The sequence below is a fragment of the Dermacentor albipictus genome, chromosome 2 (genome assembly GCF_038994185.2).
Source record: "Dermacentor albipictus isolate Rhodes 1998 colony chromosome 2, USDA_Dalb.pri_finalv2, whole genome shotgun sequence".
Classification (NCBI taxonomy): domain Eukaryota; kingdom Metazoa; phylum Arthropoda; class Arachnida; order Ixodida; family Ixodidae; genus Dermacentor; species Dermacentor albipictus.
Window position 1 is genome coordinate 15,845,899 of NC_091822.1, and position 23,068 is coordinate 15,868,966.

General features: G+C 49.9%; 1 protein-coding gene across 9 annotated transcripts in view; it reads left to right on the forward strand.

Moving 5' to 3' along the window:
* LOC135910875 (testis-specific serine/threonine-protein kinase 1-like) overlaps nt 1–23,068 on the forward strand; it is a 371,556-nt gene that overhangs the window by 281,597 nt on the left and 66,891 nt on the right. The gene's annotated exons all lie outside the window — the stretch shown is intronic.

The window sequence follows — 23,068 nt, forward strand, 5'->3', positions numbered from 1 at the left end:
GCATGAGCACGAAAGTTCCAATGAAGTCCAAAAAAGGGGTGGCCCACCTCAAAATCAGGTATCCGCTGAATCTTCTCTTCTTCACGGATCCGATGATATCAAATTTACACCACTAGGTGACCAAGAAAGGCTCGGAAGCTTCGAAAAAGACGGACTCATAAAAGCCCACAAGCCAACGTCTGAAGAGAAAGATACGAAGAACTTCACCAACCAGTGGTCAGGCGACGAAAAAGGCAAGCGGCAAGCAGTCATACGCTATTGCATACGTACCAACAACGACAGATAACCTTAACTCACTGAATAGGCACAGCCTGTCGAAATATTTCGAACGAACCGCCCATGGTCAAGTAGAAAAAATACATATAAACGCTCGGAAGAATATCCTCTCGGTGAAGGTCAATGCACCAACACTGGAAACACTGAAAAACGTCACTCAGTTGAGAAACATCCCTTCTCGCGCGTTCCCCACATACGGCAAGGAAGCGACGGCAGGCGTCATCTACGACGTAGACATTGATATTACAGACGCTGAACTGGCGAAACTACTATCATCGTGGGCTCCTGTGCTCAGCATTCGCCGCTTTGGACGATCCCAATGTGTGAAATTAGTGTTCCAGTCGGAAACATTGACAACATACGTCAAGGTTGGATATCTGAGGCATTCGGTAGGCCCTTACGTGCCGAGGCTTTTGCATTGTCACAAGTGTATGAAACGTGGGCATGTCAGTGCAGTTTTTAAGGATCCAGTAACATGGAAACGATGTGGTGGACCTCACGGAGACAGCAATTGCATCATTGCTGCGAAGTATCTAAATTCTGGTGTTCACGACACAACGTCAAAAGAGTGCCCAAAGATCAGGAATGAAATGGGTATTCTGAAGAAGGTGGTTGGAAATCATTCCACACACAGAGAAGCGCAAGGGATATCCTCTGCCACAGACGCCGTTCAAGACACCGACATCAATGGGACCGTAGCCCTCCTCGCGTAGAAGGATCGACAGCTCAAGTGCAGCTTGCACCCGCTCCTCGTCTAATGAAGGAAGAAGCACGTGTCTCAAAGCCTTTGTATTTTACGAAAGTACAAGGCGACATATCATCGTCCCCAAACACATCGGAGACTCAGTGGCACTCGTTATAATCAAGGCCTGCGTGAACGCCCTTAGGCACCGCTCCTACACGCACTGAAAATAATTAAAAGATAGATGATATTGACGTCACGAATATGTTGAAAATCTTGGTGCGCTCCAGGCGCAGGATTCTGCTCGGCCTAAATACCTCGACTGCCAAGGCTGCCGGGCAGCTGCTTGAAGTGCTGGAACCACTTCTAATGGTTCTTCGGTAAGCAAGTATGGCGATGATGTTTGAAGAACGGATGCGTCGATCGCTTGTTATGCAATGGAATGCTCGAGGTCTACGTGGTCGTTTGTCGTATTTCCGACAGCGGATATTTAAGTACCGATTTGCAGTTATTGTTATGTGCGAACCTAATATGGATTCTTTCCGTGTTTCTAGATATGTCCAGATATTGTCTCGTAGCGACCAAACCTCAAGCCAAATGTTAGTTTATATACGTCACGATCTGGTGTATATTCGACATGATGCCACATCGCATACTGCCAATGATTACGTATGCCTTACCATAAAACACAGATGGCGCATGTTTACAGTGATTTCATGATACATCAATCCAAGAGCAAGGATCGATTGCTCACACCCGATGCCTCTGCTGCAAGTATTGCAAGGTCCACATATTTTGATTAGTGACCTTAACGCACACCATCCCCCGTCGGGTGGCACTTTGATGAATTCTCGTGGCAAACATTTGGCTGACTTCATGTGTAGTGGGAGACTAAATGTGCTCAATGACGGGTCTCTTACATTTATTCGTGGCACGTCCGACAGCAGTTGTCTTGAACTGACGTTTGTATGAAGGAGCCTTCAGTCTTCAGCATGCTTGCCGATGCATCTAGAGACTCACGGTAGTGACCGTATCCCAACTTACGTTCACTTTAGCTGCTTTAGCTGCTTTCGCCATTCAGCCTCACGTTGCATTCGTCAAACAGCCTGGATTTTATTTAGGACCTCTTTCTACACCGCCTGTCTTCATCCAAAATAGAGGATACCATTGCCTCTACCCTGCGGGACACAACGAGAGAAGTTAGCGTAACAAGGCACAGATCATCGGTCGACATACAATGTGAGGCCCTTCGTGCAATCCGTCGCCGCGCGGAACGGCGATACAGAAGAACAAAGACACCGTCAGATCTTTGGAACAGTCGCCGAGCTCCACGCCTTGTTCTGCGACATCAGGACAATCTTCATCGACTACGTCGGAGGACATTCTTTGGTCCCCTAGATCCAAAACAGCCTCTATCTAAGACCTGGTGGATCGTACGAAGTCTCCAGGCAACTCCACAACAAGGACACCCATTCCGTGCGGTGGCTCTAGATCAGCGCCGGACCGAATTGGAGGTAGCATAGGACTGCTGTAAAGTCATTGTGGACGCATCTAATGTAGTGACTGCATTCCTTGTCACCATCGCGCCCCCGTCTATTGATGAGCGACTAGGAGTACCTTTTACGATGCAAGAGCTTGACGCTGCAGTTTGCGTTTATCGACGCTCATCGACATCAGGACCAGACGGAATCACGTACGCTGCACTCTGCCATCTTGACACAGAATCACGGCGTCTTCTTCTATCTTTTTGTAATACGACGTATGAGACACGAAGTGTTCCAGATAGTTGGAAATGCAGCCGCGTTGTAGCGCTGCTTAAACAGGAGAAGAGCCCTAACGAGCTTTCCTCCTACAGACCCATCGCCTTAGCCAGTTGCACCGGCAAAATGGAAAGAATGGTCTTGTCAAAGCTGGAATGGTTTCTAGAGAGAAACAATTGTTTTCCTAATTTTATGCACGGATATAGAAGATGCCGTTCTTCCATTGACGGTGTTATCGACTTGGTCTCCACTGTTGAACAGGAAAGAAGTCCGCGCCGGTTAGTTGGAGCTGTTTTTCTGGACATGAAGGGTACATACGACAATGTACTCCATTACGCAATACTTGATGCACTGGAAGATTCAGACGTTAGCTACCTCAGTAGCCGCACAATGTATATGTCGGCAAGTGATGGTGACACCGGACAGTACAATATCCATCGAGGTGTTCCACAAGGGGGAGTTCTCAGTGCAACGCTTTTTAATGTTGCATTTTTGGCCTTGCATCTGAACTTCCAAAGACGGGGAAGATTAGCAAATATGCGGACGGCATATGCATATGGACATCTGGAGCCCCCCGCCCCCAAATCTATGCTAGGCTTCAGCATGCAGTGACAATCACAGCGAAGTATCTGCGGCGTGAAGGCCTCCAGCTCTCAACAGAAATATGTTCTGTGATTGTATTCACGCGCTAAAGAATGACCGGTTATCCGGTAATTGGTAACGCAGTAGCGATACCTACGTTTGCACACTACAGGTTCCTTGGCTTAGTCATAGACAGGGGATTATCTTGGTCAAGGGACGTCGCCGCACTAAAGTCTGAGCTGAAAAGTTTCGTTCACGTCCTTCGCGTCGTTGCAGGAACAAGATGGGGACCCTCTGAGTCGTCATTACTCCAATTCTACCAAGCAATATTTGTAGGGTATATTGGGAACAGCGTGCCGGCACTCCCAAGCATGGGACTTAGCTGTGTGCGCACGCTGGAGAGCATTCAAGCTCATGCGTTGCGCTCACGTTTGGGCCTCCCACGATGCACGTCAACCAATGGAATAATAGCGGAAGCTCATGCTTGTTCTATTGGGGTATACTTGCTCTGCGAGCTTTTTCGAGAGTACTTTCGCGTGTTAACCCGCCAATGGCAGCATCCTCTGTCATCGCTCCCTGCCACCTGCCCAAGTTCCAGCTTTTCAAGGACTATATCGCGTCATTAGAGTGCCCTGCCGTCATCAGTTTCTGCCTCCTGTATACCAAGAGTACCCCCGTGAGTTCTGCCTTAACCATTCGTTACATTGCAGATCCCTCGAATTACTAACAAGTCATCCGTTGCATCTATTGGCCTTAAGCAACTTACCCTATTGCACATTTCTGCAGAGTACGGAGATACTGTACACATGTATACCGATGGCTCTGCCACACCATATGCCTCCACTGCAACCTTCGTCATTCCACATATGATCACCGCTCGGCGGTTTAAACTACGCCATGGATCAACATCAACTGCCGCAGAACTTATTGCTATCGGGGAGGCAGTTCGATTTCTCTCCGAGGAGCCTCCTCACACATGGACGATATCCTCCAATTGCAAGCCAGCTCTCCAAGCGATTTACTGTGTCCTCAACGTGGCCCATATTTTTCCATGGCTATAGAAATTACAGAGAATCTCGACCATGCAACTAGAAATGGCCACAATGTCATTTTTCAGCGGATACCTTCACCCTGTGGCGTGATAGGGAATGAAGAGGGTGACGCTGAAGCGAAAACTGCTTTAGATAATGCTTCTGTAGTACGCAATTCGTTCTCGCGAGCATACACAAACACTCTACTTCGTCGCGTAATACGCAACCGTACGTCGGAACACGGAACCGAAGCAGATCCGCTACACAAGCGAGCATACAAATGGGACAAAGTAATGGAATTTCATATGCCTCACAAGCTCAAAAGAAGCCAAACGAGCATGGTGCGCCGGATCCGCGTTTGTGTCACATTCACCAACCGTTATATACATGTGATAGGTGGCAGTGATACTAGTCCAAACTGCTGGGAGGTGCCAGAAACACTTCATCATATATTTTGCGTTTGTCCCGCGTAAGCGCAAGAATGACAGCAACTGGTCCCTTTCATTACAAAGACCCATAAGAGGACGCTATAGACGAGTTTCTTTTAGGTCCTTGTCCTAATGTAAACAGTGCAGTCCTGATAACAAGTGCCACTATAGCTTTTCTCCAAGCCACTCGGCTGGACGCATAGTTTTAGAGATGCTACAACTCTATGAATTTGTATATACGCATCTCTTCCTTATGCCATCATCATCATTCATCAGCCCTTTCCCTCCCAGTCCCTTTCCCCCAGTGTAGAGTAGCAGGCCAGAGCAAGTTATAGCTCAGGCCGACCTCTCCACCTTTATGTAAATAAATTTCTCTCTCTTTCCTACTGGTTGCTTTGGTGCCTTGCCTCCCACTTCAATCGCTGCCTCTGAAGCCAGCATCGTTACGGTTTCATTCACTACCTCTATGTCATCATCATCATCTTTCTGTTCTAAGACTGCGTATTTGTTCGCAAGTACCAGCCAAAGTTTGTCTGCTTTCACCCTTACTGCCGCGCGCCGTGCGGCACGCGCCCCGCAAGCGGGGAAGCGAGAGCCGCACGGCTGAGAGCCTTGCAGCCACGTGACGTGGAGACGCAGGAGCAGAGAGCCGTGGATCACGCGCGAGGCGGCAAGGAGCACCCGCTGCTGGCACCGCGGCAGTGGCGCGACAGGGGGAGATGGGACGGCGAGGGTGGAGTGGACGGTAGTGGCGAGACTCACCGCATCGGCCCTGCGTAAAGGAAGGGAGCGAGAGGATAGGCGAGAACACGTGATCCAGCTTTGGAGGACAAAGGGATACTTTTTTAGGCTTGTAGCGCCGAGAAGAACGAGCAACAAGGAAGTTGGCAGTGGTAATGAAAAGGAACGGAGAAACGGGGTGAGCGCAAACTTCCAACTGATGGAATATTTCGTGACTCAGAAGGCTACTTATACACTCAGCAATCCATGTGACGTGTAAAGACAACACAAAAGCAATCAAGAAAACCAAAAGTAACTATGTGAAAAAACATTTTCGGACAGCCTGTGGCGGCAGTCCGCGATACGCTTATTCATTGCTTGATAACGATAATGAAGGTGAGCTTACACATGCATGGCCAAGACCTATGATAGGTTTTGCTTCAATAATTTCTCTTGGAAGTTGATTATGACTACGACCTAGAATGACGCCTTCTTCTAAAAAACGTTCACAACCACACGTATTTTAGTGCTGCCCAAGAAACCTCCCAGTTGTAATGCAATTCTTAGCATTGTAACTATGTTCGCACAACCTATTAAGTTTGACCGACATAACGTTTTCCGCACTTGAATGGAAAACAAGAAACACAATGTGTGCAGTTAACGAACTTCTTTTCATGATTCTTATCACAGCTAGGCGGAGCCACCTTATTTGGATTAGTGAGCGTGCAAATCTTCATAACTTTGTTAGGGACAGAAAACACCACACGAATATTGCTCGCTTGGCGATTTTGTTTTTAAGATTATGTGAGATGGTGTAGATATAAGGAATAATGCTTGTCCTACCCCGGGTAGTTGTAGGATTATCTACGTGCTGGTTGTCTTTTCAAGCTCTCTTAGAATCCGTTCTGCTACTGACACTTGTAAGGACATGGGACAACGAGCCTGCGAAACCAGTTCGCACTAAGAAGCAAAGCTAGACGAAACACGAGGCTAAAAAAGTCATGACATACGAAGTCGCCCAAACTGCTACGCTTTTGACAAAGGGAGAGCAAGACTCGCGCCGCGCACAAGAGATGGCAGCAGGAGCGCGCGCAGCTAGAGCAGCGCGCGGATGATGACCTTGGTTACGGCGAAGCTGACGGCGAGGCACGACGAAGATGTGAAACGCGGGAAAGGGCGCCGAAGAGCTGCACTCTAAAAAGCAAGCAAGACGCCATAGAGTTGCTATATTGACTAGAGGACAAGCTACCCTAGGGTCCATGCATTGAAATCGGGAACCACAAGAGCGCCGCCATGTTACTACGCGCTGATGTTGCCAGCTCCTCAGACGCTTGCTAGACTTGGCGACAGTATTCAGTTTTAATCTGGCAACCCATAGCTTCTAGCAGTTAGCAGCGTAGCCCACGCAGCAGCGTCTCGCTTGTAGCGTGTTGAGGTGGTGTGCGTGCAGCCATGTGTTTGAGCTTTAAAAGTTGGTTCTTTATTCTATGTTGCGCGATGGTGCGGGTGTGGTCGATGTTGGCCGTGCAGTTGGCAATTACGCCACCGAAGGATGATCCTGTTGAAGGCGATATGTGGCTGTGGTTAGATTCCTCGTTGGCATTCTGTAATTCTCTTCGCACGGGCGCGGAATGTTGCAGAAGCCGCTGTCACGAACTATCGTCGCGACGGTAGATCGGTTTTTCTTTTACAAGTACTGGTGCAGCAGTAGGGCACATGTAACTGACAAACGGATGTCTTAGAAGAGCACGTGAGTTTATAATAAAGCAGGTGACGCAGGAACTCCACGACACCCAAGGAACAGTGGTTGGATTAAGGCTCGAAACATAACGGTACGTAGGTTGGGGCCACCGAGGCAGGTGTGTGCCAGGGAGTGTTCGCACGGACAGCATCCCTGGCACGCGCAGTGGTGCCTCGAAAGGTCGAGATACTTTAAGGGCACCTGCGCCCATGATCTTTCTTTTGCCTCGGTGCAGTGAGCAAGATTAACTACAATAATATGGAGGGCATTCGGTGCAATCGTGAGTGCGAGTCATGGCATATGTAGCTCGCGTCGCCTGGCGTATGTAGTAATGTCAGAGTCAGTTGTATGAACTTTATGAATAATACGCTTAGTTACGCTACCTCAAAGAAATCGGTCTGGAGGTCGGTGTTGGTACGGTTTTTCTCACCACCCTAGTTCTATACCCCCCTACAAACACAAACACACATACCCCCTTTTTTATATGTATACATACAATTCCTTTCCATGACGGATTGACTAGTTCAAGTTGTCAACTTGTCAATAACTGTCATAGGAATTACTGTAATAAACACAATTTCACGATCGGATTGTGAAATGCTTTATTGTAACACTGAGAACTACATAAAAGCTTATTTGCATATGTGAGAGAAGTATAGGCCATTTGCACATGTAGATATCACAAGCTTAATCCAGTGTGCAATACACCGACAAAGCACCTGCTACAACACGAACTGCAGCATTAACACATACGTATTTAAAGGTGAAAAATATAGAGGGAAGCTTCAAAAAATGCTCTGTAGCACTGCAAAGTTTAACATATATTGTACGTGTACACTAAATGTTCAAAAGAGCAATGCATCAATGGCCCATTTGCCTTCATGTTTATTATCAAGTTCAAGTTTACTGAAGTTACTGCAAAAAGACATAGACACTATCGTTTCATAGTGTGAAAAATGGTGCATGCCTCTTAACCTTAGTAAGTGCAAGTGTATGTCCTTTCCCCGTAAGCGCAGCATTACAAATTACGCCTACCACATAAGCTCAAGTACAATACCATGAACAGACTGCTATAAGTGTCTAGGTGTTCACTTGACGTCGTCATTATCATGGGTTACTCACATTGAAACAATATTCACAAACGCCTCGCTCACACTTGGTTTTTGCGTCGCAATCTGAAATATGCATCACCGGCAATTAAAAACTTGCATATCAGGCATACGTTCGGCCGAAACTGGAGTACGCATCATCACCCCGGCACCCCTCGCAAGCATATCTCACCTACGAATTAGATGCCATTTAGAATCGTGTTGCACACTTTATCATGTCAAACTACTCAAGTAAAACCAGCATAACTGAACTAAAACACACACTCGATCACTCGATCTTCGCAGTCTCCAATCACGTCGTATCATCTCGCGTCTCTGCATGCTTCACTCTTTCTACTATCACCCAATTGCCAGACACCCTCGACTACAACCCCCGCCTAGATTCTCTCCCCGCCTCAACCACAGCTGTCCGATCGCGCACATTCAGTGCCGCACGTCTTCGATGAAAGATTCTTTTTTTCCAAATGCAATAGCGCCGTGGAACACTCTTCCCGACTATATTGTCTCTTTCGCCGACCACACGACTTTCCGCGATAAAGTAACAATCCACCGCACCTAGAATGGTTCGTTAAAAATGCATTTACTACTTGACCCCTTTTAAGTAATTAATTGATAGTGATTCGTTCTCATTCATAGTATGTAGTTAGTAGTATTAATGTAGTATGTATTTTGTTGTATTTTATAGCTTTTTACAGTGATTTTGATGTTAGTGCCACTTGCTCAGTTCCCTCCTGAGCGTTGTTTCCTTTTCTATTCTTCGTCTATCTTTTCTTCCTCTTTTCCTTCCTTTGCGTGATGAAGAGTTTCTCACACTTTGTTTGCTCCCGCCTTATTTAATGCCTCCGGGCCTTTAAAGCTTGAATAAATGAAATGAAATGAAAGTTTATTATGATCATATGTACAACAGAAATCTGCTCACACACCCGCAGTCCAGGTTTGCTGGCTGTCTCATCATAAGAAAAAGAAAGAAATTGGGTGAATGTCAACACCAGTGCCGCTGCTCCTCGCCTCGGACATGCACGTGCCTCCACGCCATCTTTGTTGGTGAAGTCTGCACAGGTGAGCCGGCATCGCGAAGCGTAGGAGTCATCTGAGAAAAAGAGTATCGTTTGCATGGAGAAGAGGCTGTTCACATTGCCTGTCGCTTTCCCTCAAATGCTTGTTTGCCAACTTGGGTGCCACACCCCCAGTCAAGGTGGCTGTTCGAGGTGTGCTGGCTGCTTAAACGTGAGAAAAAGAAAGAAATTGGATGAATGTCAATACCACTGCTATTGCTTTCTTACCTCCATAGCCTGTTGGCTTGTGGAGTCTGCATGAGGGAGCTGCTGTGGCTAGGATTAGGCATTGTCTAAGCAAAAATAAAAGGCCATTCAAATGGGGAATTACGGAAATAAATGCAGTTCTTATGTCTGCTTGTCGCACTGTTCTTGCCTAAATATTTCCATAGATAGAGTTCACAAGACGCCAGCCTTTGAATGCTTTGCTTTTTACCTGCAGGTGTTTCTGTGAGATCCTTAGTATGGCTGCGTAGAGCATTGTAACACTTGTTGCAGGCATTTGAAGTGGTAGCCAAAAATAAAAAGAATCATCCTTCTCTCCATGAATGCTTTCAATTTCTAAATGCAGTGCTAACTGTCACTATTGGTACAAGGCCCCCCGATATATAGAGCAAGTGCTCCGATGTACGTCTCCGTTTTTTGTCCTTTGCCTACTTTTCTTCCACCAATCCTCCAATCCCTTTTTGCTAATCTCTATTGCGGACATGTTTACTATTCCCCTGCATTCGCTGAACCCAAGGGCCTCAAGGAGGCCAGTGGTGCCTAAATCTACCCCTGGGCAGATCTCTTCACATTCTAAGAAAACATGGTCCATCGTTTCTCGTGCTTTTCCGCAGCAAGCACAAGCTTGTTCCTTCTTATATCTCGCTTTATAGGTGCGTGTTCTAAGCAATCCAGAGAAAAGTAATGAGCTTCCCTTTGAGTTATCGTAAATTGTTTCTTTCCTGATTTCGTTTTTCCCTCTTAAGTAGTTACTCATGGCAGGTTTTTTTCCATTGTCGCCACCCATGAGATAATTTGAGCCTGTTTGATTTTCTGCTTGACGTTCTTTGTTGCTCTGTTGCCCAAACTACACGCCGCATACTTACTGGTAAGCTTCCTAGTTCTTTTCCTCCACTGTAAATCAATGTTTTTCGTGTGCAGATACCTCAACACTTTCCCAGCCCATCTTTCTTCCATATTCCTCAGTCTTTCTTCATAATCAATTTTGCTCTGACCTTCCCTCACTTGCATTTATTTCGCTTTTTCGCACTTCTCTCACTAAATTTCAGTTAAACTCTTGTTCAAAACAAACTATTTCTGTAACTTTTGGAAAATGCCACCGACCATAGGCGCCGACTACGCGGGGGCTCCGGGTTCCAAGCCCCCTTCCAGAGCTTTCCGGCCATACCGAAGCGCCGTCCCTCGGAGGATGGCAGAAGAGCACGGAAGCGGTCGAGGCGCCCTCAGCATGGCGAGGTGCCCCTGTTCGCACATCTCTCATTCTTGCACCGTGGTACGAACCGAATTTCAGTTAAACTCTTTTTCAAAACAAACTATTTCTGTAACTTTTGAAAATGCCACCGACTATAAGCGCCCACTACGCGGGGGCTCCGGGGCCCAAGCACCCTCCAGAGCTTTCCGGCCATACCGAAGCGCCGTCACTCGGAGGATGGCAGAAGAGCACGCTGGAGTTGCCCGACCCGGCCTACTTATACTGCCTACTCTCGCCCCCCAGGTGGCCCTTCTCGTCCCTACGCCGAACGCTCCGATAACGCCGCCTCTGATTCTCCTGCACCGAACCGCTCCTATTCTCTTACGCCTTCTCCCTAACGATGACAATCTCGCTCTCCCCAGCCCCATCGCTCCTATTCGCCTACTCCCTTCGGACGCCACTCCCAGCCGGAAAACTAGATGATGCAGCGCCTCGAGGCGACGCTGCATTGCTCCCTACGCCGCCAAATCCTCTACTGACGTTGCCCACTCATCTGAACCTTCTTGACGTGCAAGTCGACAGTCTTTCTGTGTCTGCACTCATAGACACTGGGGCGCATTTGTCCGTAGAGTGCTGACTTTCGTAACCGGCTCAAGAAAATTATCACGCCCACCACGACGCCTGTTGTTCGTGTCGCCGATGGCGGAACAGCCCCCGTAATTGGTATGTCTACCGCCCGCGTCTCCTTCCTTCGCCGATCACTCAACAATCATGCTATTCACAGTCATTGCTCACTGTCCGCACGACATCATCCTCGGCTTAGACTTCCTCTCCGCACATTCTGCTCTCATGGATTGCTCCTCCAGTACTCTCCGCCTCGACCTGCCTGTTCTGGATCCCGCTGAACAACACCCTACTCGCCTCAGTTCCGTCGACTTCGTTCGCTTGCCACCTTCGGCACTGACTTACGTTGACTTCGTGTCATCCCCACCAGTCCCCGATGGTCCCACGTCATCCTCTGGGAACAAATGGGTAGCCGTCGCAACTGATTACGCCACCTGATACGCCACGCACTCCCTACCAGTTGCGCCACTGACGTCGCGGACTTTCTCTTGCGTGACATTAGAGAGTTTTAGCCCAGCGGGTTTACGGCCAGCGGAGCGGAGCGGGCGAGCGGAGACGCGACTGCGCATGCGCACCACGCTGAGGCGGCCAGCGGTTTTACGGAGCAGCGTTTACGCCCGCTGGAAAGCACTCCCCAGCGGAGGGTATACGCAGCGCGCGAGCGTGCGTAAGGGCGCGCGGGCGTGTATGGGAAATGCAAGACGGCAGCCGCGAACATGAACGCCGGCAGTTCTGCATCGAAGACGGCGACTGCCGCGCTGACCCGTACATTAGTACTCAGTACATTATTAACAAATAATGCACTGAGAACATGTAATATATCTTTATTCAACATTTCTTGCATAATAAAATCAAGCGTAATTCAATTTCATTTCTCAGTAACTCCTATTCGAACCACTAGGTGGGGCAGCAGAGCGCCCCGCTTTTTACCCCGCTCGAGCGGGTGATCCGCTGGGCTAAAATTCTTTTTTCGCGAGCCGCTCCGCTGGCGCAACGGTGGAGACCGCTCCGCTCCGCTGGTCGTAAACCCGCTGGGCTAAAACTCTCTATTATCTTAGTGCATGGCGCCCCGCGACAGCTGCTTACTGAGCGTGGTCGTAACTTCCTCTCGAAAGTTATCGCCGACATTGTGCGTATTTGAAGTAGTAGCTTAGCGCAAATAAAACCACGAACACAAGGGAGACAGACAAGGACAAGCGCTACTCACAACTGTTTATTGGAAAGGAAGGATGGTGCATATATATATATATCCTCTTGTCACGCATGCGCCTACCAAGCAGAAGTGAAGCCGGAACATGCACATCAAAGGCGATCGCGCAAGAAGTTAAATTCGGCATCCAGTAATGTGATAGAAGGCTCACTCACACATCTATCTCTGGTCTTCTTGATAAAGAAGGCCTCAAGAGCGAGCCTGGAAGACGCGTTGCCGCTCCTGCCAAGAATAGTTGTCTCTGAAAATCGAGCGTCGCAACCACACGCGGTAACATGAGCCACCAAATGTGCGCCCTTATCCTCTTTTTTCTTTAGTTTTTGCGCATGTTCCCTTAAACGGTCATTCACACAACGCTCAGTTTGACCAATGTAGAGCTGCCCACAAGGGTGCAAGGGAATTGCATAAACAACCCCTCTCGAGCACTCAACAAAGGGCTTCTCATGCCTCGTGCGGCAGCCCCGCCTGCTCTTGCAGCAAACTCGAGAACACAGCTTCGAAAGCTTGTTGGGCGCAGAGAAAACCAGAGGTATACCATGACGGTTAGCAACCTTTTTAAGGTTGTGTGACACCTTGTGTACATAAGGAATAACCTCTGGTCTTACCTTCTGTCGTTCGACTTCTGCGCTCGCCCTTCGTGCTCCTAGCTTTACTTTTTGCAGAAGAGACTCTGCTATGGCATTGACGACCGTCAAAGGGAAACCAGCTGCCAAAAGGCGTCCAACTTGGTTTGCAAAACTAGACCGCATTTGGTGTGCGCACGATTTCCGCAAAGCCGATTCCAAGCAAAGATTACCAACTGCTCGCTTCACCACTTTAGAGTGTGCGGAATCGTATGGCAGCAATTGCTTCATGGCTCGCGGTTGATAGGACCAGCAGAGTGCTCCAGAGTGCTCCAGAGGGGTTGTTTATGCAATTCCCCTGCACCCTTGTGGGCAGCTCTGCATTGGTCAAACTGAGCGTTGTGTGAATGACCGTTTAAGGGAACATGCGCAAAAACTAAAGAAAAAAGAGGATAAGGGCGCACATTTGGTGGCTCATGTTACCGCGTGTGGTTGCGACGCTCGATTTTCAGAGACAACTATTTTTGGCAGGAGCGGCAACGCGTCTTCCAGGCTCGCTCTTGAGGCCTTCTCTATCAAGAAGAATAGAGATAGATGTGTGAGTGAGCCTTCTATCACATTACTGGATGCCGAATTTAACTTCTTGCGCGATCACCTTTGATGTGCATGTTCAGGCTTCACTTCTGCTTGGTAGGCGCATGCGTGACAAGAGGATATATATATATATATATGCACCATCCTTCCTTTCCAATAAACAGTTGTGAGTATCGCTTTTCCTTGTCTGTCTCCCTTGTGTTCGTGGTTTTATTAGCGCTAAGCTACTACTTCAAATATGGACGACCAACTAGCCCAACAGTCAACTCTACTAGACATTGTGAGTTCCTGCTCTATTCAACACAAGCTGACTACCTCATACCATCCTCAAACCAATGGCCTGACAGAGTGGTTAAACCGTACTCTTACCGACATGCTGTCCAAGTACGTATCGAAGGATCACTACGACTGGGACGTAGCCCTTCCTTACGTCACATTTGCTTATAATTCTTCCCGGCACGACACCGCCGGATTTTCTCCATTTTATCTACTGTACGGTCGCGAACCTACCTTGCCCCTAGACACGACACTTCCTCCTGCTGCGATCTCAACAACCGAGTATGTGCGCGACGCCATCGCCCTCGCCGACCATGCACGCCAGCTTGCCCGTGCTCAACTGACTCAACTTCGCAAACCACGCAGCAGCGTCAGTACAACGCCCGCCACCGTGATGTACAGTTTTCGCCTGGTGCACCCGTGCTCCTGTGGTCGCCCTCTCGTCACGTCGGACTTTCAGAAAAGCTCCTTTCGCGATACACAGGGCCCTACCGCGTGCGGCGCCAGGTGACGCCTGTGACGTACGAAATTGCTCCTGTGAGCTCAACCTGGTCATCTACTCTGGCATCCAGTGATGTCGTGCACGTGAGTAGGCTCAAGGCCTACTACACTGCTTCAGACTCCGGGCTTTAGTCACTCCGGGAACGCGCTTTTGCCGCCGAGGGTACTGCTACGGGATAGTATTTCCAATGACGAAGAGCCGAGCAGTAAGAAGACGACGATTAGAAGCTAGCGTGGGCTGTTGCCTCTTGGCCAAGCGCAGCGTATTTTCTTGTAAATATACTTGTACATAGCTTTTCGTCTACGTCTTCCTACGTAACTATATAATCACACCGCTTCAATACATGGGCAAAAACAGTTTAGCCTTAGGGCTAAACAGCATGAGAGTGATTTAGTGCGCGATGGCGACGAGCCACGGCTTCGAGCGACAAAACGAGCCGTCGCTTGAACAGATCAGTCGGTTCTGGAAGCCTAGAAATCGTCGCTCGTCTCGCGGAAGTGCTATGGGCAACTAGCCGATAGCGCGAAGCCCGAACTGGATGTACATCGCTCAAGTACTACTGATTGTCGCGCAGGACGAGCAAACTATTGAATTTTTACACGTGCAAGAACCTACTGCAAGGCATTCGGAAATATTTCATGCTACATTTGACAGTAAAATACACCAACTTAAATTACAAAAGCACGCGTCACGTTAGTTTCGCCGCGTATTTGCAGCCCTCATACTGGCAACACCGGGGAGACATCGCTAAATATCGTTGGTCTCACGGAGTATGACTTGGCGACGAGTGGACGCGACAGCCATCTCCATCGCATCGCTTGTAGCTGTCGGGTGCAAGATCGCTTATATGGCATTTATACTTTATTCGGCATAAAATATGAATTCCTCATTCGTTTTCAGTATGTTCAAGATAACGCGCCCAATTGACCTATTGCAGCATGCAACTGAACAAATGCGTGCAGCAAAGTTTCTAACCAGCACTGGTGCTGCACGTAACTTCAGTGGTCGCAGATTACCCACGGGCGAGACACCGTCAAGCGTGCGGCTTGTTCATAACGAAAGCAGGCCGCCAGCAAAATAACGCCTTCTGTTATGTGACTCCTTATTTTAACAGCATTCCGTACTCAATAGACTGCCAAACTGAATAAATTCAAACACACAAAACGCACGCTAAGCACGCTCAGCATAGGCTCGGAATCATGGGCTGCTGAACAAACCATTTTAAACATTGTCTCCTCGCGTCTTATTGATCATAACATCGTTCTCGCAGCGCTTGCGTTTTTCAAAGCTCTTACAGATAGCGGCAAGTGATAATCTCACATGCAGTTATCGCGACGACTGCCTTTTTCGATTTACATCGAGAGACAGCGCGCTTGCCTAATCCGTTGTCAATCGCGTCGGCTAATCGCCGCGACGACCTCTAGGCGATAGCATGTCATATACGCAGAATCTGCAGCTAAGTTAGAATTACCTTCCCGTAGAGGGTTTGTTGTCATATCCAACGAATGACGAATGACTGCAATGTTTTCCCGGTGACGTGAGATGGCTGACACGCGATCTCCCTTGGATGGACTTCGTTGCTCCTCACTGGACGGATCACCTTTCTCCGGTGCTGTGCTGTTCCGCGATGTTGAGCGCACGCGCGTTGGAGCACTCCGAGTGAAAAAGTAAAGTTCTCGCTACGCATTCCGTTGAACTGTGGCTGCCTGTTTACTTCGAAGCAAGAAGGTGTGTTGTTTGCTCAGCGTGCGTGAGGTATACAGCGCCATGTTGGGGGCCAGCCTCCTACAGTTGCAGCAGAAGATTACGCTACGGTGTGTTTTCTATTGCCGCAAGAGTCGAACGGGCATTCCACTCTCTCTCTCTCTCTCTCTGAAAAGCAGAGTGAAAAGCACATTTCACTCTCTCCTTGGTGACGGAGTGCACAATGCATTTCACTCCCCTCAACATCTTGCGAGAGTAAAAGAACGCTGTGAAGAGTAAATTGGCCGCTTCACTTCAGCGATACCCTCCCTAGTTTTTAGAGTGTGGGGAGTGCTTAACGCCTGCTTCATCTCCGCCGAGGGTCTGCCCGGCATTGCACTATCTTCGGGATCGGCCCACGTATGTGGAGTGGTTAACACCTGCTTCACCTTCACCCCGGGTCTCCCCAGCTTTGCACTATCTTCGGGATCGGCCCACCTATTTGGAGTTGTTAACACCTGCTTCACCTCCGCCCCGGGTTTGCCCGGCATTGCACTATCTTCGGGATCGGCCCACGTATGTGGAGTGGCTAACACCTGCTCTAAAGAGCGTAGGTTAGGGCGTGTTGGTTCACCTGCTTCACTTCCGCCACGGGTCTGCCCGGCATTGCGCGAACTTCGGTATCGGCCCACGTATGGGGAGTTTTTAACGTCTGCTTCACCTCCACCCCGGGTCGGCGCAGCATTGCACTATCTTCGGAATCGGCCCACGTATGTGGAGTGGTTAACACCTGCTTCACCTCCGCCGCGGGTGTGCCCGTCATTGCACTATCTTCGGGATCGGCCCACGTATGGGGGGTTCTTAACGCCTGCTTCACCTCCACCGCGAGTCTGCCCGGCATTGCGCTACCTTCGGGATCGTTCGGGATCGTTAGGGCGTGTTGGTTCACCTGCTTCGCCTCCGCCGCGGGTCTGTCCGCCATTGCGCTAACTTCGGGATCGGCCCAGGTATGGGGAGTGCTTAACACCTGCTTCACCACCGCAGCGGTAGGCCCGGCATTTCACTATCTCCGGGATCGGTCCACCTATGGGGAGTTTTTTTTTTTGCTTACCCCGCCAACAATGACACGAAAATTTCTTTGGACGGTAGACGTATACTGGGGCCGTGTAGCCAGCCTGGCTGTAAAACTGGCGAGGAAGCGCGCCGCCTTCCGCCGCAGGCGACGCATCGGGGGAGAGGAAGCGAGGAGGGGGCGAGGCTTAGGATTCTGTTATCTGTGAGTCTATGAATGTACAAAACGTTTATTTGCCTTGTTTGACAAAATATACAGGGTGTGCGAAATTAAGCTTTACAGTTTTCTTATAATTAGGCATGGGAGGCACGTGAAGACCATCTGTGCAAATATGTGGCGAAGGGCAAACAAAGTGAGATGATGATTATCGCTGTCAGCAGCCCAACTACCTAAATTTGAAGAATTAACTTTTTGGTCACTGCAGAAAGTGTGTATGTTAGCATTTAAATGTTAGATGCAGTCGTGTTTCAACAGAGTATCAGTAGGAAAAATTCCTCTATTGTGTCTGTGCTCCGAGATATATCCGACTCCAAATTTTAATTGTCTTTCGCATGATTACGCATGTAAGAAAGTTAGGATTGGCGCAAAGTTCCTCCCTGCTGTGACGCGGCTGTTGCGTGCGACGTTTGGTGCGACAACAGGGCGGAGGCGTTTGCAAAGATGTTAAGCGTCGCCCTTTCCCTCTCGGCTGGTGAAATAAAAATTAGAAGAACCCGGAACCGCTGTCGTAACACGTGGCCGCGCAGCGTATAACGATGGCGGCAGATGCCATGCCGAGGTAATGGCGCGAGCGGAGAAGCCGGAGGGCAGTGTGCGTACGTAATGGTGACTAGACAAGCGGGCTAGGTCCTTGCCTGGTCTAAGCAAATAAAGTGACTGCTGGGCCGCTTTCTTGTACACGTTCCAAAAGCCAACGTACGATTTCTCCTCGCGCGATTGTCCAGGCTGCGCCGATATCGCGGCCTAGGCCAATCTAGTCCAATCGCGTGAGGCGAAATCGAACGTCGGCTTTTCGAACGTGTACAAGATAGAGGCCCTGATTTCCAAGTATTGTATGTTTTTTGAAATCAAGAGCAACAACTGCATGGCGGGGGCGTTTCCAGCGCTCGTTCCGCTCAGAAGTGTTTTTCCGTAGCTCGGGATTTTCGCCCCGTTTGCTGGTTTTTTTCCCGCTACTGGAACTTTGTTGTTTATGGACCGCTTTGGCTGTTCGTAATTCCTACTGGAGCCTACAAGGTCTGTCGTCATGTACACCCTCCTCCACGGCGGCCGCATTTCGATGGGGGCGAAATGCGAAAACACCCGTGTGCTTAGATTTAGGTGCACGTTAAAGAACCCCGGGTGGTCTAAATTTCCGGAGTCCTCCACTACGGCGTGCCTCATAATCAGAAAGTGGTTTTGGCACGTAAAACCCCAAATATTATTATTATTATTATGTACACCCTCCTGTTGCGTCGTCCAACTCGAGTTCTTACGCGGCTTCGCGAGTGCGAGCGCCCACGCGGCACTCGCCGCGTCGGCGCGGAGCATCCAAGCTGTTGTCCGCTGCATGCGTCGAAGGAGCGGGACATTACCGATGCAACTGCCATCCAAGTCAGGAGCGTCTCTTTCGTGGGGGCCAGTGCAACGTGCGAAGGCGGTACCCTGAGCATGGATACCACCAACATGGAGCAGAACAACCCTGCTGTCGTGGCGCACATCTCGGCCAAGAGAACGAAGGAAGCTACTGGCCTTCCAACGGATGAAAATGTAGCTCCAGCAGCCCCGAAAAGACCTCGCTCATGAGAAGGCCTGCCCGCACGACCGACACGCATGTCTCCGGAGTCATGAACGACATCGTGGTACATAGTGGTCATCAAGCCTCGTGCTAGATATGACATGTCCACTCTGCACAACCGTATCGTGCAAGAGGCCCTGGACGCCTGCCTCGAGACTTCCCGATTTCAAGGTTTTGCTCTACACAAACCCACTAATACGGTATCTGTATGGGTGTCTGCTATGGCACTATTTTATAAACTCGAAGAACCGCCACAAATACAAGTCTCGGAAGAATGTGTCCTTGCAGTCCAGGCGTACCTCCGCAGGGGTACCGATTTAAGACGCTACGTGGTTAATGGCGTTGACCTTGACGAAGAACCCTAGAGGCTCCTGCAGGAACTATCGTGTCCCGCACACCAGGTCGTGGCTGCTCGCTACATAGGCAGCGGTCGTAGGTGCCTAATCACGCTTCAAGGTCCTAATTTCCCACCTGAACGTATCCTGCATTACGGCTGCGTACTGCGCCCGCGTCCGTTCAAGCCTTCCGTTGTGTACTGCTACTCTTGCTTTAAACAGGGTTACATGAAATCATCCTGCCCCTACCCACCCAAGGACGACACCATGGAACCTGAACCGTCAGCATCGTTTAGATGCGGCCTATGCCAAACACACGATCATGAGATCACTTCCACGACGTGTCCTACGAAGTTGAAGGCCCCTAAGAAGGCTCGACAACGCCTTTCACGACAGCCAGCAAGGACCCCTCGAGATCCATCAATGAAGTCCCTGTGTACAACCGTTACCCCTTTCTGGCCTCGCTGGAAGAGGGCGCTAGCCAGGTGACAATAGCAAGTACAGCGACAAGTGATGCTGCCACTCCTACATATAGCGCAGCTGTTAGGTCGTTCACTTCACGACCACAACGACCATCACAATCAATAGTAGACATGCCGCTTCCTTTGGCAGACAAAGAGTTCGAGATCGACGCTCACCTGGCCACCCTTGAAAAGGAAATCCAACGTCTCAAGGAACGCCATACAGTGCTCCGGCGTCGTCATGACGGAGCGCGGCCGTCGCATTCGTCGTCGCCGTCTAGTCCTACTGATATGGCTAACCCGGCATCTCTGTCGAAACCTCTTGCACCCCAAGAACTCTTGCGCTTCGTTGCGCAACAGCTCCAGCATCTCACCTCGGTTATGCTGGCCAATCTTAGCCTATGGTGGCTGCTACGTCTTCAAGTTTGCCACAAGGCGTCTTACAGTGGGACTGTCGCGGCATCGCGGGGAAGGTCGGAGAGCTGCGTCAGCGTGTCAGATATGGGAAGCTGCCTGAACGCACGGACGTTATCACCGTTCCGTACTATGCCCGCCCCTACAGCGGTCGTGCGGCTCGGTTGTGTCTCGGTTGGTTGGCGCACCTACGACAGAAACATCCTGGTTGCCCCGTTATGGTAGCAGGAGATTTTAACGCGCCTCACATCACATGGCGATACGCTATTTCCAGTGCGAGTGGTACGTGTGTGCTGGACACATTTATGGATGCCCAATTCACTTTGCTTACTAACGTGTCGGTGCCTACTCGTCGGCGTAACCACCCTCGCGCGCCGCAACACTCACCGGGCTTATCTTGGTGGCTAGGAAGGACGACCGTCTCGTGGTCATGTGAGCCCGACTGCTGGGGTAGTGACCATCATCCGATTCACCTTGGCTTATATTCGGGCGGAACAGGCCGCCTCCGCCGACTATGTCGATTGGTGGACTGGCATCGATACAGGGCGGTATCAAAAAGCAATGTATTCAACTCCATGCTGGACCCGTCCCATTGTCTTAAGGCGGCATTAGTTGAGGCGACACGTACGTCGTAGGTTGATGAATCGCGAACCACTCCTGATTTGCAACTTCTGCGTCTCTGGGTGCCGCGCCGCCAAGCAGAATTTGCATCAGAACGTGACCCTGCATCAAACACCTTTCGGTTAGAGGCCAACGCCTTACTACGGTAGCTCGGCGCCATGAACACCGCTTAGAAAGTGGCCGCTGGATGGACTGGTGCTCTTCTCTCGGACCTTCGTCGTCCAGTGCCTCCATTTGGCGCACCTTCTGAGTAATGGAACGTGGACAGCGCCCTCCAGAGCCCGCAGCCTGCGCCCTGTTAGCATCGGGCCAGACACCAGCAGTATTCGCAGAAACGGTCGCCCACACCTTTTTTCCAGCTTTGGACACAGCACTGCCTCCCTTCGTTGTTCAAAACGGCCTTCCCGTGGACGCAGGGACGCCGCCTACGCTCTCCGACATCGAGGGTATACAAGCCGTCTTCACTATCGCGGAATTTCTAGCAGCAATAGACCTGTCGAAACCGTGCAAGGCACCAGGACCAGATGACATTCCGTATGAACTTTACAAAAACACAGAAGGCAAGGTTCTCGGAGTGCTGTTGGGGGCCATAAACGAAGGTTGGGCTACAGGAGTCATCCCCGATTCTTCGCGGCATGCAGAAATGGTCCCTATTCCCAAACCCGCAGAACCCCAAGATAATATCGCTCATATGCGCCCAATAGCACTAACCTCAACGTTAGGCAAGCTGATGGTGCGTATGCTCGCGACACGTGTTACATGGTGGCTCGAGTGGTACTCATGGAATCATTGTGGCCAAATCGGGTTCCATGCTCATCTAGGCGCAGAGGATGGCACTGCGTACCTATCTTCTACGGTTCTCATAGGAGGCCGCTCCCAAAGAAATCGCACGATTATGGCAATGGATATTCGTAAAGCGTACGACCATGTGAGTCACGAAGCAATAGTCGGAATTCTCCATTGGCTTCAGTTCCCTAGCCGTGTCTGCACATTCGGCGAAGACTTCCTGTGCGCTCGCACCTTCTCCATTCGCCTGGCTGGCCAAGCAGCAGGTCAGTTCGTCGCACATCTGAGTGTCCCACAAGGATCTGTGCTCGCGCCACTCCTTTTCAATATTGCTCTCCTTCCACTAGCTTGGAAGCTAGCCATGATACATAACGCGCAGTACATAATGTACGCAGATGACATCACTGTCTTGTCAGTTGATCCTGCAATCTGCCACCAAGAACAAGCGCTCCAAGAGGCTCTAAACGTGACGCACAACTGGTGTGCTCAGATAGGCCTTAACACTTCCAAGGACAAGACGACGTGCATGCCAGTAGCGAACAAGTATGGGCGCCGTCTACTGGCACTCCAGCCTCTTCATTTAACGCTGACTCAGCAACCATTCCACAAGGCTTCAACTCTCCTTGTACTCGGCCTTGAAATCTATTCGTCCGGATCTGCGGACAATGGGTCAAGAATGCAAAGCAACAGGCCGCAGAAACTATACAGCTGATACGTCGGATTGAGAAGAAATCTGGCGGAGCGAGCACCAACATGGCTCGCTTTCTTGTCCGTTCTGTATTGGAACCACGACTCTACAGAGCCCAGTTTCATCATCTCACGAAGGCACAATGGGCTCGGCTTGAGGCCATCAATAACGAAGCCATGCAGGCCCTAACGGCCCTACCACGTATCACTCCGTTGCCAACCCTACAGGCCAAGTCCCAACTCAACACTATCGACGAAATCGTACACCAACGTCGATGCGTGCGCGCCCTAAAGCCATCATATTTCTTCTCGGCTGCTTCACTGGCCCGCTACATGGGACACGAAATAGACAATTCAGCATCTATGAGACCCAATGTAGCTCCGTGTAAAAGGGTACATTTAAGTGACAATAAGCATCTTGGTCGTCTGTATAGCCCGGTTCTTTCGTCAGACGAATGCCCAAGTTTCCCCCTTCGTCGCGCCGATGATAATCAAAACGATGCGACATTTGTAGCATACGCTGATGCCAGTGTTAATGGCACCATGATTCACACAGCTCTCGTGTGTCCATTGAGACCAGAGGCACGCCAGACGTGATCGTATGTTGCCGATCCTGCACCACCGGCCTACCTTGCCGAGCTTGCTGCCATACGAGACGGCTT